Below are 15,466 nucleotides of genomic sequence, written 5' to 3' on the forward strand. Positions count from 1 at the left end.
ACTCCCCCGCCACCGCCCCCCCCCACGCATCTCCTCACCCACTTTCATTCCGACTAGATGGATCGTCTCACCCTCAATTCCACGCTTCCTCAGACGGAGAGATTGATTCGTCTGCAGGACTCCTCTGACCTTTGATATGATCCAATAAGGGACACATGGCACTAACCATATTAGCCAATCAAAAGCAGGGGGGGCGCATTTGGAGTGAAAGGAATGTGTTTCGTTCCCCGGGGGCATTCCGACCACTATCTTTTTCCATACCGCTTGGTCATCTGTCCATCTCCTGCCAACCCGAATGGCGTGGCCCGAGAGGGAAACTAAAAGATGCAAATTGCACTTTGCCGAAAGGCTCTTTGCGTCAAATTAAATTTTCACATCGATCCACGTTATTTCTACAGGAATGATGTGGCACATTTATCTTCTCCCCTGCCCCCTCTCTTTCCTCTGTCAGTTTATTTAGGGATTCTGTTGCTATCATCTTGGGTATTCCCACATTCCCCCTTTTAACGCTATTCCTTGGGGGGAACTTGATCCTTTCAGACTTTAGAGGCCCTTTTGCAGAGCTGCTGTGATGCTACGATAAGATTTAACTACACGTATAAGCCTTACAATCGAAGGGTGCTCGCTTTCTTTAGACCTTAAATACACGCACAACCCTTTAGGGACTATTTGAGGAATTTTGCATCCGGAATAGCAATTTTGTACCCCCGTGAATGAATAGATACCTACAACACTTGCGGAACTATTGTGATTTTTATATCTTGCATGTCACCACAAGTTGTTCCTGTGTAGCATTTAGGAATTAAATCCCTCACATCCATCCATCCGCTTTTTCTGAACCGCTTTATCCTCACAAGGGTCGTGGGATGTGCTGAAGCCTATCCCAACGTCTTCGGGCAGTAGGCGGGGGACACCCTGAACCGGTTGCCAGCCAATCGCAGGGCACACAGAGAAGAAGAACCATCCGAGCTCACACTCACACCTCGAGACAATTTAGAGTCTTTCATTAACCTACCATGCGTGTTTTTGGAATGTGGGAGGAAACCGGAGTACCCAGAGAAAACCCACGCAGGCACGGGGAGAACATGCAAACTCCACACAGGGAGGCTGGAGGCAGAATTGAACCCCGCACCTCTGCACTGTGAGGTCGACGTGCTAACCACTGGGTCACCGAGCCGCCACCTGCGTAGCATTTAGCAATTAAATCCCTCACCTGCATGTCATTCAAATTTGGAAACAATGGGAAGTTTTACTCTTGTTTGCTTTCAAAGAAGAAAGGGGTAAAAAAAAAAAAAAAAGGCCATTTCAAAGATAAGCTTTTGAGCGATTCTTGCCCGGGACTCTTGAAAGACATGTTTTACTCTGCTGCACATGCCCGCGACATTTGGTCAGGACTTGAGACCTCCAAAAATGGATTGACGAGTGGGAATAAAAGGAAGACGACAAAACGAAGAAATTTCAAGAGGGACTTTGCGCGGTGTGCTCAAAGGTTTTGACAGATCCCAGCCTGCCACTTGTTGGAAGAAACAGCGGAAGAGGGCCATGCTGCGAGTTCGCCAATTGTTGCGAAAATGAAATCACAAGGCCTGCCATGTAACAAGAGTGGGTGGGGGGAAGTGGGGGGGGGGGCATTTGGAGAACCAAGGCGCGCCTCCTCAGTACCGTTGGCTTGTCATCTCCAAACGAGCAGAACTGAGCCCTGGAAGCCAGGGTCTTAGATAAAGACGAGCCCAGTATGGCCCAAGCGTTGCGAGGAAGACTGATCCCCGCTCTCCCACAATCCCTCATTGTTATTCTCCCATGATGCCGAGCGCCGAAGCTCCAGCAGGGCTAGCTGAGAGCAAGATGGGGGTGTTTACATGTGTGCTCCCTTTCAGCTCACTGTACACACAGGATTAGGGAGGGGATTGCAATGTTCTAAGCCTTAAAAAAATAAGAAATCCCATCTCCTATGACTCACGCTAGAATCACTTTTTTTTACGTTTTCTGTCATATTCTTATCATCATGAATCCCTCCGTTTGTGATCGGCACCGTTTTGGTTTTTAACAGCACAGCAGATGCAACACGCAGATTTAAAACTCGACAGACAAGAAAAGTGAAGCTATCGTGATCGATTCATGTGACAGACTGATAATTAACGATTCGGCGACGCCCCTTGCCAAGACATGATGGACAGTCCACCCACATTAGATGACATCGCGCATCTGTTTGGGAAACGCGCTTTTGACTGGAGCTCATTTGCAAGGATTTCCAAGTCAGAATTCGTGAAAGTGCGAGCCCTGGTATTCGCAGAAAATTGGCTCCTATGAACAAATTGGCCCAATGACTGTTCAAGTTTTGGTGTGTCCTGTTCTGAGAGACTCATCTACCAATTTCAAGTCGATCCGGGAAATGACAAGGGTTTTTTTTTTCTGAATTTCCAAGTGCTGTGACTTCAGCGTCAGACCTTTAGGACAGTTGCAATCGAGCTCAGGCAGCAGAGATGGAACAAAAACGGTTTCGCAGTGATATTTACTGGCGATGAATAGCAACATGAAAAAGCGTTCTTCGCTGTTTATTTATAATATTCACCAACTGTGAGTTCCCGGCCGGCATAAAAAGAAAAGCCTTTGGAGCATTTCAGAAGTGGCCTGCTTGTTCTAGACCAGTGGCTCTTAACCTGGGTTGGATCGAACCCTAGGTGTTCGGTGAATCGGTCTCAAGGGTTCGACGGACCCTCTACCATGGAGTTTAAGACACACCCGACTCAACATGTCAATTAGTTATGACACGCCCACTTGGTCATCACTGGCTGCAAATGATCACGACATTGCTTACCGGTCTTGAGCATGGTAGGCACACCCCCATGTTGTGACCTCCAATTACCGTACTGGCCCGAATATAAGACGGCGTTTTTTTGCATTGAAAAAAGTGGGGGTCGTCTTATATTCGGGGTCTAGACATTATACCCATTCATGACGCTAGATGGCGCCAGATATCATTGAAGCGAATGCTAAACTTGACTCCCCAGGCCAAAGTGAACCCCTGTCACAAAGAATAAAAATAAAAATAGCGGTAGCACGAAGAAGAAAAATAAATCGTCGTATAATCAGCGCCGTCTTATATTCGGGCCAATACGGTATGTGTGCATTCCATAAGCACAGTATTCTGATTAAATGGCTTTCAGAGGATTCATTTCATCCAGAACAAAATAAATCAAATATTTTCTCCATCTGAGTCGTCGCAGCTCACAAATCCCCACTGGCCGACGACACGTCCGCTACATGGGGTATGTTCAAAATTGAAGTGTGCATTCTAGTTTTCACTGATTTCAATTACATTCATAAGTCTCAGGAAAGATCAACATTTCTATTATTTCCGCACAGCCTCAGCTGTCATTGAACCCTGTCGCTTTGGCCGTTTCCATGTTCGTTCCCAGCATACTTGCGGTGGGTGTGTCAGAAGTCCGGATGGAAAGAATGAAAAGTGCTCAAACCCTGGCGCGTCAAAAACAACCAAACAGAAGACTGAATATGGCCCTACATCCTGCAAATATCAGGAGATTATTGTCATAAACAACAATGCCCTAATTTCTTAGTTGTACCACAATCCTCTAAGGACAAAAAAAAAAAAAAAAGAGTCTGTGTGTTGATTCGGATTCCCGCTTTCACTTTCCCGTCTGCTTACGTCTCTTATTCCCCCCAGATTGCTCGGATTCGCCGCAATCATTTTCCATCCTGGAATTTCCCTTCGATGCTAACTGAGTAGGGTCTAATTGATTTCTCTTGTTGGTTCCAGGCTTGGAGCTGCGCGGAGAGAGGCCTTAATCCTCGCGGCTTTCATACCCGTCACAGCGGCGGCGGAATTTATATCGCGAGAAAGAAGCAGCATGTGCAGTGAGCTCACCGGCCGGAATACAACAAAGGATCCCTTAATTGGGGAGAAGTCAGCGCCTGGATCACATAGATCAAACTTAATGGCGTTCACGTCTCCTGCGGAAGGCAAACATTGTCGTATAGTGCAACTTAACAAGCGTCTGATTTACGAGCGGAGCCGCGGAAGTAAACAGCACAGGTGAGTCGCTTTCGTTGGGCGCAGCATTTTTAGAGATTCGCGGGGGCAGGGGGGGGGGGCGCTTCACCTGCTTATTTGTCACGCTAAAAGCGTCAGTAGGACTAAACAAGGAAGCAGTCGGGTGTTAAATATTGTATGCCGTGCACCGGCAGTAGTTTTAGATGGGGAGGTAAGAAAAAAATTGGCAGGCGCTCAAGGTTTTTGAGGGGTTTTTTTTTTTGTTTGTTTTTTTTTAACACAATGTAAACAATTGCTTCAACTGGAACTTTTTGCTGGGAAGAAGAATTCATGACCTCGGGCGAAAAGGCATTCAAGCAGGTCATGATCAGACAAATGTCATTGCAATAATTTATACACTCTGTATTACATACAAAATTCTAAGGACAAGTCAGGTACTAACCCTCACAAACACAAGAACAGGACTCTAAAGCCAACGAAATAAAAAAACAAACGGGGACAAACGTAGGCAATCACAGTGAATTACTTGGGATGAACTAGAAACCATAACTGGGGGACACGCCCATATCGAAAGCAAACAGGAACAGGAAAAAAATGCAGTGCCGAATGGAGTCATTCACATTAAATTCTAATTCGCGACTCTATTAGATATAAAACATAATGGGAAGCACGCCCATCAGGACATTCAGATGACAAACCGAGAGGATGATGCTCCTGAGCAGAGCCATTTATTTATTTATTCAAAAATGGATGCAGCGACAGATGTATTAATTTGCATTCATTTCACTAGCGCTGCTCTGTATTAAATATCAACATAGATAACGGGGGACTGCCACCTTGCCCTGCAAATATTCTATTCCAAGAATTCCGAGACAAGCCTGCCTGGCAAAACCTTGACCATCGTAGGCTGTTGCTAGGCAGACTCTATGGGGCAGAGTTTTTTTGGGTTTTTTTAATTGGAGGAAGGCATCGTATTTGTCTCCCACAGATACTTTGGAATTCATAAAAAAATGAAAAGCGCAGCGTGACAGTGTTTATTTTTTTTTCAGACATTATTTTAGGACAGCTCAATGGTTTGCTGGAAATAAAAAAACTACTGTGCCAGGTTTAGCTAATCATCTGACTGAACAGCCTGAAAGGAACAGAAATGTTTGGATCCCTAAGCCGTGGACCGCCATCAAAGTGGTTGTCACCGGTACCGGTACATTGTTCAATTAACGGCTTGAGATTTATGCTCGCCTAAAAAGGTACCACACAGGGTAAAGAAAGCCGAAAGTTTTATCAGGGTATGTTCAAGCATGAACTTCACTGCTGCTGAGGAATGTCCAAATGTCAATCATAGTTTGACATAGGAACGGACTGATATGGGAAATCCAGTGGAGGCATCAGGAAAGAGACTCACTCAAGTACAGTGCTTAAAGTGCCTGTAAAGGGAAAATAGATGTCAATTTGGCACACCACAGAGAAGTGTGTTCATAAAAACTGCCAATTTCATAAAATGAGACTTGAAAACCCTGAAAATAAAGAAATAAATATGCCCTTGGCTCAAGCTCTAAAGCGCTGTGGGTGTGGCCACTAAATGTGCTGAAACCGCGACACACTCAAGTGTCAATTGTCAATCAATTATCACTTCCAAAACCTGTAAAAAAATCATAAAAAAAAAAAAAATGGATGCAACGTCTTTCTCGTGCCTGAACATAATTACATGAGCTGCCAAAATATTTAAACTTTAACCCTCCGGTGGCTGGAATGTAACCCACTGGGCTTTTTCAAAAGCGGCACACCAGCCCGAAGCCACTATCCACACACTTGCGGACAGAGTGGACTCTTGGAAAAAAGAAAATTTCCCTCCTCCTCACTCTTCTGTGTCTCTCAGCATGACGTGCATGCGCACACTCAAGGAAAAAAAAAAAAAACGAGGCACTCTAAAGCGGCCATGACAGCGACTGCCCGAAAGGAAGATGCAATTTCGGGGTGTAAGCATGATGTGAATGAGGGCACCATGTCGACTCAAGTGCGTCACTGGGCCTCGGATTAGCCACACCCAAAAAGAACAGTTTCACAATTGAGTACTACACATTCTTATCGAAAGCAATTTACCTTCAAACACATCCAGTTTACTATCTTTAGAATTCTCTGAATTCATATTACAGGGTCTTTAACTTCTTTTTGCACTTACATGAAGGTGGGCAATGTGGATTTGGTGTATGAATAAAATTCTGCTGTTTGGCGGAATAGAAATGCGTTCATGAATCACTGTGATAATGTCACACAGTTCTAGAACGAACAAACATTGCTACTATCAGGTCGATACTGTTTTGTTCCCCCAGGGCCAAAAAAAGCACCCCGAAAAGCACATTTGCAATAGGAAGGAAAAAAAAATTGTGTTTTGTCAATCTTGGTCACTTTAACACCATGTAAGACAGCAAATGGGTGCCAGGTTAAGACCACCTAAGGTGTCAGTAGGGTGGGGAGGTTCGGGGGCCAGGGGAGCCCACTTCCTTGCAGCGGACAGCACGGAAGTACGGTCAGCGGCGCCCTATCACAACACGTACGCTCATTGCCACATTCCTCATTCACTTTGCCCAACTTTTCCACAACAACCTCAGCTTTCAACACAACCATTCACCTTTTGAAGCTTCAAATAACAAGTCTATGCCTCTACATACCAAAAAAACGTTCTGTGTCTAAAAACTTTTCTCAGCATGCCCCCAATTATGATGCTGCAGTTGCTGCATCCTGCTTTTTTTTCTTTTTTTTTTATTATGTGTCATTCATCAGTGTTTGATGGTGCACAGTGTGGGGCATAAGCGATAGATAAATGATGGAGGATGTGTGTGGTGGAACATCACGCATCCCAACTTCACCGCACATGAAAAGATGCAGAGAAAAAGTGTTCACTTACTATACACGCCGGAGCGGTTGAACGGCAAAGCACCCGATAACTGTGTTTAAAAGAGAGAGGGGGGGGCGGGGGGGTTTAGGTGATGGGGTTGCCACAATCAAAATTGGAATTTTGTCATCATCAGCACATCCAAACGTCTTACATACCAGGGCTTGAAGGTTTGAGTCCTGAAGAAATTCCAGAGGAGTCCCTTTCATCCAAGTCAGAACACAGCAATGCGTTTCTTATTCCAAAAAAGGTGTTCTTTGTTTTGTTTTGTTTTGTTTTGTTGCGAACTGTAAAAGAAGAATTCCATTAGCCACCCTCAAAAGTCCAAGAGCTGGGATGAGCGGGGGGGAAAAGTCAAAATCTAGATCATTGTAAAGGTGGATCGGACACATGGTACCTGCTCTCTTGAGCACCGTCTGGATGAGAGCGCCAAGAAGAAGACGGGCAGGGAGCAAATCACGCTTTTCCCGAGGAAACTGAGCCGCTGCGCGCTGTCACATTTACACCATCACGCGTGCACATCCAAACGCACACACACACACACAGACGTGCATTCACATAGCTCGTGGGCTTGGAGGGAGAGAGAAAGAGAAAGTGTGTGTGTGTGTAAGAGAAAGAGGGGAGAGAAAGCGAGCGAGAGAGAGAGTGAAATGTTCCCACTCCCTCCGCACGAGGGCAAGCTAGAGTGGCAAACTTAAAACTATTAATTTTTATGTACGCTGCCAACTGAACATTAGAATCGGTTACTGTATTAATTAGCAGGCTACTTGCAGGTTCGTAGACATTGAGGAAAAGAAAGGGACCGCCACTGATTCTAGGGGGTTTAATTGTTACAATGGTACCGCTGACTCACCTGGTAAAATTCGCAATAATGCAGACTCAAAATCCAGATGCATTGAAACACAACTGTTTTTTTTTACACAGCGTTGTGCTTTTCCACCTTTGAATAATAAAATTGTAAGTTGAGGGGTTCGTAGTTTTTACTTTACGAACGGCAAAAGGAAAGATGGAATCCTTTGCATGCAGTTTTATTGAGAAGGAAAAAAAGACGTCTGAGCCGCAGCACGTTCGAGAGCAACTCCTTCTTCCGCTACTAAAACACTTCCTGTTTCCTTCAGCCAATCAGACGCTCTGAACATAAACATGTTTAAGAAATTATCAAAGAGAATTAAATTTAGGTAACTTTAACATCACAGACAATACTGTAATGTTCAAACATAAAATGATAATAATTAACAATTTCACAAAAGCTTACAAAAAAATAAAACAAAATAAAAAATAAATACAGGCGGCATGGTGACCAACTGGTTAGCACGACAAAAACGTTCAAAAACATGCATTTCAGGTTCATGGAAATTGTCCCGAAGTGTGATTGTAAGAGCGAATGATCGTTCGTCGATGTGTGCCACCCTGCGATTGGCTGGCAACCGGTTCAAGGTGTATCCCGCCTACTGCCCGAAATGACAACGAAATCACAATTGAGGCTCATTTAGTTTTGTCTCCCGCCAGTTACCGTCGACGCTAAATACGCCTTGTTGGCGGAACTACTTCTAGATTTCTACTGCCACCTACAGGTTAGTCTTCCAATTACATTAGGGGGAAACCAAACCAAACAAACTCGTATCCAATAAAAAAGTGTGATTTAATACTATTGCACAAGATGGAACATAATAGATATAAGTGGCATTAAATTGTTTGTCTTGATTTCTTTCTAAAGATCTGTCAAATTTGTGCGGTCTTTTCATTTGCAGTGAGGACTAGTTAGGTGACTAAACGAAGAGTGGCTGTGGTAAAAGCGCCCACAAAACAATGTTAGTGTGCAACAAAGATTTTATGTCACTTACCTGCAGCAAACAAACGGAAGAGCTCCAACAACATGCTATTTGGTTTGCAGCTGTTGCCACGCGAGCGGTAAACCGGAGGGATGAACTGGCACACGTTCTTGGATCAGGATTTACACATTCATGTATGTTTTTTGGGTTTGTTTTTTTTCTGTGTAACTGTCAAAAATAAGTAAATAAATGAATACAGTGTTGTTGCTTTCACATCTAACTCCATAAAATCTTAGACGACTGTGATTCGTGTCCCTGGGGGTTGCATTTCCTGCGATGAATGACGACGAAATTAATCCTTTTTAATAGATTTCATTTTGCATTAAAATTGATGACAACAAACCAACATACATGCCCCACAACAACCTCCAAGGCGATTTCATCTCCTCTTTCCGCGAGTTACTGAGACAAGCTAGCATCGTTGGTTCTCATTTAGTCTTTTTTTTGATTCATTTGTCGATTTTTTTTTCAAATCAAGAAAAAAAAATGTTATTTTTGATTCCTGTGTGTGGATAGGGGTCCTAACGATTCCACACTTGCACACCAGCAAACTAAGCTGAAGAAGCTTACCGCGTCTCTGCCAAATTGGGTTTTGCAATCTTCACTCATTGGGCATAAACAAATTGAGAGCTTCCAGACTTGCTTTGCATAACAAGTGAGAAAATGGCTCACACATTTCAACATCCCCTCCATCTCCGACACGTCGCCAAGTCCCAGCCCACAAAAGGCGGGTGGGCCAAAGTTGCGCAACATGCATTGCAACCTCTGTGCCGCGGGCCAAGCAGTTGGGCTTCTAATAATGTTGCAAAATGGTCCATTTTGTGTCCCGAAATCCCGTCATTTTTTGGACCAAACCCGAAGCTCATGAGCAGCTGTCCACATAGACTCCGAAGAGTAATGAGCTAATGAACACCACACCCACAAATGTGATCAATTTGCATTTGGAAGGTGATGTTTGTAAGTCCTGAAATTGACTTTGATCATTTTTTTTTATTTATGCAGTGGGGGGAGGGGGAGGCATGACACAATTGATGGTCAAGCACAACCGATGACCACATGGTGAAGCAAAGCAAAGTCATTTCCAAAAGGTAAGTCACTTTTTAAGGGTTACATCGTGGAAATTATGAGGATGAAAAAAGATAAAAATCCCGAATTGTCCACCATTTTTGTATACAGCACAAAAAATGTCATGTCGAGTCATGAAGAAAGGATTCTGAAGGTAAGTTTTCAATGCTCGGAAAGAAAAGTATACGCCTCAGCAGTCATTTTAAGGGGTTCTTTCAGTAAATATGAGTAAGATGTAAAAAAGAAAAAACAAAAAAAAAACAATAAAACTGGGGAACAATTTGAAACAAAAAAATCTTTGGAATTTAATTTGTATGCCGATTGAAATTAAATTGCAGTCAGTTTTTTTTTTTTTGTAACACACTAAGTTTTTTTTCTCCACAGCTCACCCTCCAGAAAAGTCAAATTCCACCAGCTGTAGTGGCAAATTGAAGTCACAATTGAAACAGTGTGGTGAGAGGTGTGTGCAGCTCCCAATAGGTCAGTGCTATCAATGTCAGCAAACGGGAAGCTAGGATAGTAGGAATTAAGAGGATGAATGCTGGCCTCTCTTCAACCATGTAACCATGGGCAGGCCGTTATATTCTTTTTTGCAAGTTTTTTTGGTTTGTCTTCAAAGCTTGTAACTATTCTATCTTAGTGTTTTGAATACACATTTATTTATTTTATTAAAGTGGGGATCTGAGAGAATTGACATGATAGAGAAAACCTTGAGCTCGGTTTTGGATTCCACACTTGAAAATGGATTAAAAACAGCTGTCAGACCTAACTCAACAAAAATTGTGTTCCCCAGTGTCATAAGAACCGATTTTAAAAGTGGTTCTTCAAGGGAAATGTTGCTGTTTTATTGTCAGTCACATCTTCTGTCTCTGATTTTGTTTTTCCGTGGGCGTGGTGGTTTCCAAAAAGCAAATTAGATTTTAACAAATAAGACCAAAAAAAAAAAGGGTTTCATTTTGTGTTTTTTTTTTTTTTTTTTTTTTAATCAAATGCTATTTCGCCCGATATGAAACCACGAAAACGTAGTTTTGAAAAATCCCGAATCTTAGCCTACGGTGCTGATTGCAAGGATCGACGTCTTTTTTTCTCCGAAGACAATAACATCTTTTTGGGCTGCTTCGTGACTCCAGATATTCCGAGGCCGTTATTATTATTCAACTTGATGATGGACTATGTTGCATAAGTCTCCATTATAGATTGGGCGAAACCGCCACTGGATACCCGCCAAGAGAGCAATAGAAATAAAACTGGAGATGAGGTGATATCGGTGAGTCATTTTTATTCCGGGGAGGTGGGTTGGTGGGGGACTTACTCCGAAAGTATTGCGACCCACTTCTTAAGCCGTTACATAATCAGCGAGGAGTCGGACTGCATCCGAACGATAAACAGTGGTAGCTGTAGCATGAGCGAGTGAATGGAGTAGGAGGTCCGGTCGGTGCGCAAGCTATCTTTAGATTGGCGGGTTAACCTCATGCAGACCTTGCCTGGAGCCAAAATGAGAAAGAGAAGCGGAGAGATTACATGGCTCACATGCTGGAGCAACACAGTGCAAATCCCTCCTTCCAGTATGTTGTTTTCACCAAGCAGCCTGTCAGAAACAATTACGTTGGTCTCAAGGAGTTCTGTCACGAGAGATTCGAACTGAAAGTGACTGGCAACGGAGGCGAAACGGTCGCAACCCCTCCACCCCTCCCCAGCGCCTCGGCTCGAGCGCTACCTTGATGGTGACTGCCTGTAATTTGAAACATCACACAGGAACGCGTAGAATGAAGTGAGTTTTACATCTGCACTTCAATATGCATCGGTGTTAGGATCCGTGAAAAGAAATCTCCATGAATTTATGTTAGCGAGGAGAAATGTGTACTAAAGTGACCTTTTCACTTTGAGTAGACCCTAATTAATCCCAAACGGGAATGTGAAAGATATCAAATGAATTATGTACGTGCAAAAACACTTCATTAAGTACGAAGGCAGAATTTAATGGAATCCAGTGCATGAGTCGTATAGAAAAAAACCAAATAAACTGCAGACCGCCGCCATGATTGACGACTGGGATGGACCATTTTTTTGGGGGGGGGGGGGTTTCTGGGGGGGCAGGAACCATTTCTTTTTGACTGAAAAATCAACACATCAGTCGTCCACGTTTGGTTGCACAGATCTTCATCAATTTTAAACAATCGAAAAGCGTCCAATCAACCCTTGTTTTCAAAGGGTTTCCGAATGAAAAAAACAAACATTTTAAATAGATTCACAAAGTCAAAATCTTGAAGCCATGCTGCTTGTTCAGAAGTTCCTGAGGAAAACCCAAACACAATGTCAAAAAAAAAAAAAAATCAAATACAATCACAGCTCTATGAGAATTCACGTAGAAATGTCAAAAACATCAGAAGCCTTTTAAGTTATTAAGAAAAATTTAAGTCTGGCTTGAAATAAAAACAAAATGTCACGAAATAAAACCTGTAAGGTGAGAGTTTGAAAGTTTGTATGAGTTTTCTTTTCCATGCGTTTTCAATTGATCCAGCCTAACGAGAACAACAAGGCCTTTTCTGTCGACATTATGGATTCCACGCGGACGAGCGCAGACGCTCGGCTAATTTACAGTGTCGATAGCGGCTATGTTGTCCTTTAGCATCAGCGTCCACATGTTGTTTGGAAACCTTGACCCTGATATTGACACGCAAGTGGTGGAACTGTTCCCAGAAATGGAAAAGCACATATGGTACTTTCATTTTGATTCGTCTGCACTGAAATAAAGATTGAAAACTAGCGCTGACGTTGTTGCATAATGCCCCCGCTAATCGTGAACGAAAACGTCCTTGGCACGGGAGCCAGTTTTATTTGATTTCTTCTCCTGTTGACAAGATTCTTTGTCTTTTCAGCCTTTCCGTAGCTTGACCGTGTCAGTCCGAGTCATATCTCCCGCTAACCCTCTTCCGAAATTCAATAACATCCCATTTTGTCGGAACTGTCGTCTTTCACTATGCACAGAAGTGGACCCGAGGGGAGAAATATGAACAATTTCCTCTATTAGTGATCGTATTCCTTTTTTTTTTTTTTTTTTTTTGCCACTTTACTCCACGTGAGTGTGTGGCTGTATGTGTGTGTTTCTAAACATAAACTCCACAGGGCACATTTCCTCAAGTGTGATCTAAATAATAAATGTCTCATATCATCTCCAAATCCAGGCTAGCATGCCTTCCAGTGACGAGCATGGTTATCCCAAATGTAAAAAAAAAAAAAAAAAAACTAGAAAAACCTAGCCTTGGCTTGAATGAATAACAAGTTTTAAGAGGTTCTGACGAAAAATCCAAGGAGGTATATGTATTTTTGTTTTTGTTGTTGTTGGAAAAGAGCAGAAAAGAATTTTTCATCGCTAGGTTACCTGAAGTCTTCCCAATGGCAGGTTATTTTTTGCATCCAGTTGAGAGTCAGGAAGGGGTGGTTATGAAATCTTGTGCTCAATTATTTTCCTTGTGAGAAGGCGACCTTTCATTCAAGCGGCAGATGAACGCTGGCATTAGCATACAAATATTTGTCGTCGACGCGGTTCAGCGTGCGTCGCGATGACTCCAGAGAGACGGATAAAAAAGCAAGTACGCTTGGCAGATGGGGGGATTTCAAAGCGAGCGCTGTTGGTTTTATTCGGGTGCTTTATTTGAGAGTTCTTAGTGTCCACTTTTCTTTTATTGTACAGCATCTTTCTTCTCGTATCTTTTTATTGAATCTCTTGAAAGGTGGGAAGTCCGAAATAACCCGGACAAAAAGAAGAACAAACAAGCACCGAGGCCACGATGGCGTTTGTGTTCGCTTTGCTTGGAGAGATGGATTGTTTTATCCGTTTTTATGCAGGACCCTGGTTGATCTGTTAATAAAGTCACAAGTATGTTGCCTCTTTTTATAGTTATAAAAAAAAAAAAAAAATCTGGTCATTTTAGTTCTCGCAATTTTTTTTTTTTCTTAGTGGCAGGTGTGGGGCTCCCTTGGGGCTTTTTGCTGAGTCGGATGGCACTGTGGGCGCCGCACAAAGTGCCGCTGTCCCACCCAGGTCGAAAACGACTTCTGCCGTGCTCAGTTGCAAAATAATGAGCTCAGGTTGTAGTTTTTGCTCCCTTGAGGATCATTTGCATGAGGGCAAAAAGACTTAGCGGTGGTCGTTGCGCCCTTAACGACCGTTGAGTTACGGCTGCGAATCTAATGGCGACAAAGCATGTTGAATCATCGGCCATTCTTAAGGGTTCTTCAGGAAACTAGAAGATTAGCGTTTGGAGAAAACTCCCAAAAATAAAAATTCTGGCTCTGCATCAAATGTCTAAAAATGACCGATCCACACCTATTTTGAATGACTTTTACTGTCCAAAATATTAGCTCTGCAGCCATTTTTTTGTGTTACTAGGGAAAATCAAAGGAAAACGTCTAGAACATCTTCATCAGTATTAATAATACAGTAATCCCTCGTTTATCGCGGTTAATGGGGACCAAAACCACCCGCGATAAACGAAAATCCGCGAAGTAGCAACCAATTAACATAAACAGGTTAAAAATGTTTTTGTTTTATTTATTTATTCATTTTAATCCACAAAAAGTCCGCAAACGGTCCGCGAGAAGCTGCAAAACAACAGCGAGTCACATAGAGCAACATATACAGTATTGTACTCATGTATATTAAAAAATATATATATTTTTTTTTCTATGTTTGAAAAAATCCACGATGCACTGAACCCGTGATAAACGAACCGCGAAGTAGCGAGGGATCACTGTACTAACATTAAAACAAAAAATGAGACCCCACCCAATATTGGACAACGAATCAAACAATTTGGGGGTGTTGTGAATGCTTTACAAATGTGTGAATGCATTGATTGATGAAGTAATCCATTAGGAAGCTTCCGCTCACTTCTCCCTGGACCGCCAACTACGGTGACTTAATAGATCCCTTCGGGATTGGCGCGCACTGAGCTATGGGACAAAATTGTTAGGCTGCCATTGGCCTCGAGAAGACCTGCGCATAAACAAGATCGTGGTTGTGTGTGTGTGTGTGTGTGTGTGTGTGTGTGTGTGTGTGTGTGTGTGTGTCTGGGAAAGTGCAGACTTGCAAGAAACTTGGGAAAGTTTACAGGGAAAAAATGTTGAAGTTGATATAGGTCATAAAAGCACAAGTACACACTGCAATGCAATGCTTGTAATAAAGAGAATCTGTTGTTGCCACGGCGACTACGGATTGCCCAATTTAGTGTTCTATAAAGCAAGCCAGTAAAAGAAAGTAACCTTTTCTTTTTCTTTTTTTTCTTTTTTTTTTAACATACCAAATTGTGAACCCAACCGAGGTCCAGAACACATTTGGCATTTCAGCAGCAAGGTACCCCCCCCACCCCCAAAAAAAGGCAGAGCTAAAACCACAAGTCTATTGACTTGTCAAAAGTAAATTGTGAGAAATGACAACTAAACCTGATTGTTACAGGACTGATCTTGCAAAAAAAAAAAAACCCAAAAAAAAAAATGAGATCATCGTGAAAGACAATTTGGATCATTTTCCCACAGTCCTATACTAAAACAAACATTTGCTAGCTAAATTAACACAGCCTACCACCACGAAATAGAACCAATTGTAATCCCTCCGCAGATGATCAAATATAATCCGATCCCCCGGCGGCCTTTTAATCACAG

General features: G+C 42.8%; 1 protein-coding gene and 1 long non-coding RNA gene across 6 annotated transcripts in view; one reads left to right on the forward strand and one right to left on the reverse strand.

The window, feature by feature from the left end:
• LOC109520337 (receptor-type tyrosine-protein phosphatase delta-like) overlaps window positions 1-7,498 on the reverse strand; it is a 227,093-nt gene extending 219,595 nt beyond the window's left edge. For all 5 annotated transcript variants that reach the window (XR_002169157.1, XR_002169159.1, XR_002169160.1 and 2 more), the window contains exons 1-3: window positions 7,303-7,498; window positions 7,064-7,192; window positions 6,918-6,957 (exon numbers count right to left, since the gene is read on the reverse strand). The gene's annotated coding sequence lies outside the window, so the exon portion shown is untranslated. The remainder of the gene's footprint in view (window positions 1-6,917; window positions 6,958-7,063; window positions 7,193-7,302) is intronic.
• A 3,444-nt stretch (window positions 7,499-10,942) lies between these two features.
• Window positions 10,943-15,466, forward strand: part of LOC109520302 (uncharacterized) — a 35,856-nt gene continuing 31,332 nt past the window's right edge. The window contains exon 1 of the long non-coding RNA XR_002169145.1: window positions 10,943-11,573. This is a non-coding gene — a long non-coding RNA (uncharacterized LOC109520302). The remainder of the gene's footprint in view (window positions 11,574-15,466) is intronic.

The sequence above is a fragment of the Hippocampus comes genome, unplaced genomic scaffold, assembly GCF_001891065.2.
Source record: "Hippocampus comes isolate QL1 unplaced genomic scaffold, H_comes_QL1_v1.1 scaffold143, whole genome shotgun sequence".
Lineage (NCBI taxonomy): Eukaryota > Metazoa > Chordata > Actinopteri > Syngnathiformes > Syngnathidae > Hippocampus > Hippocampus comes.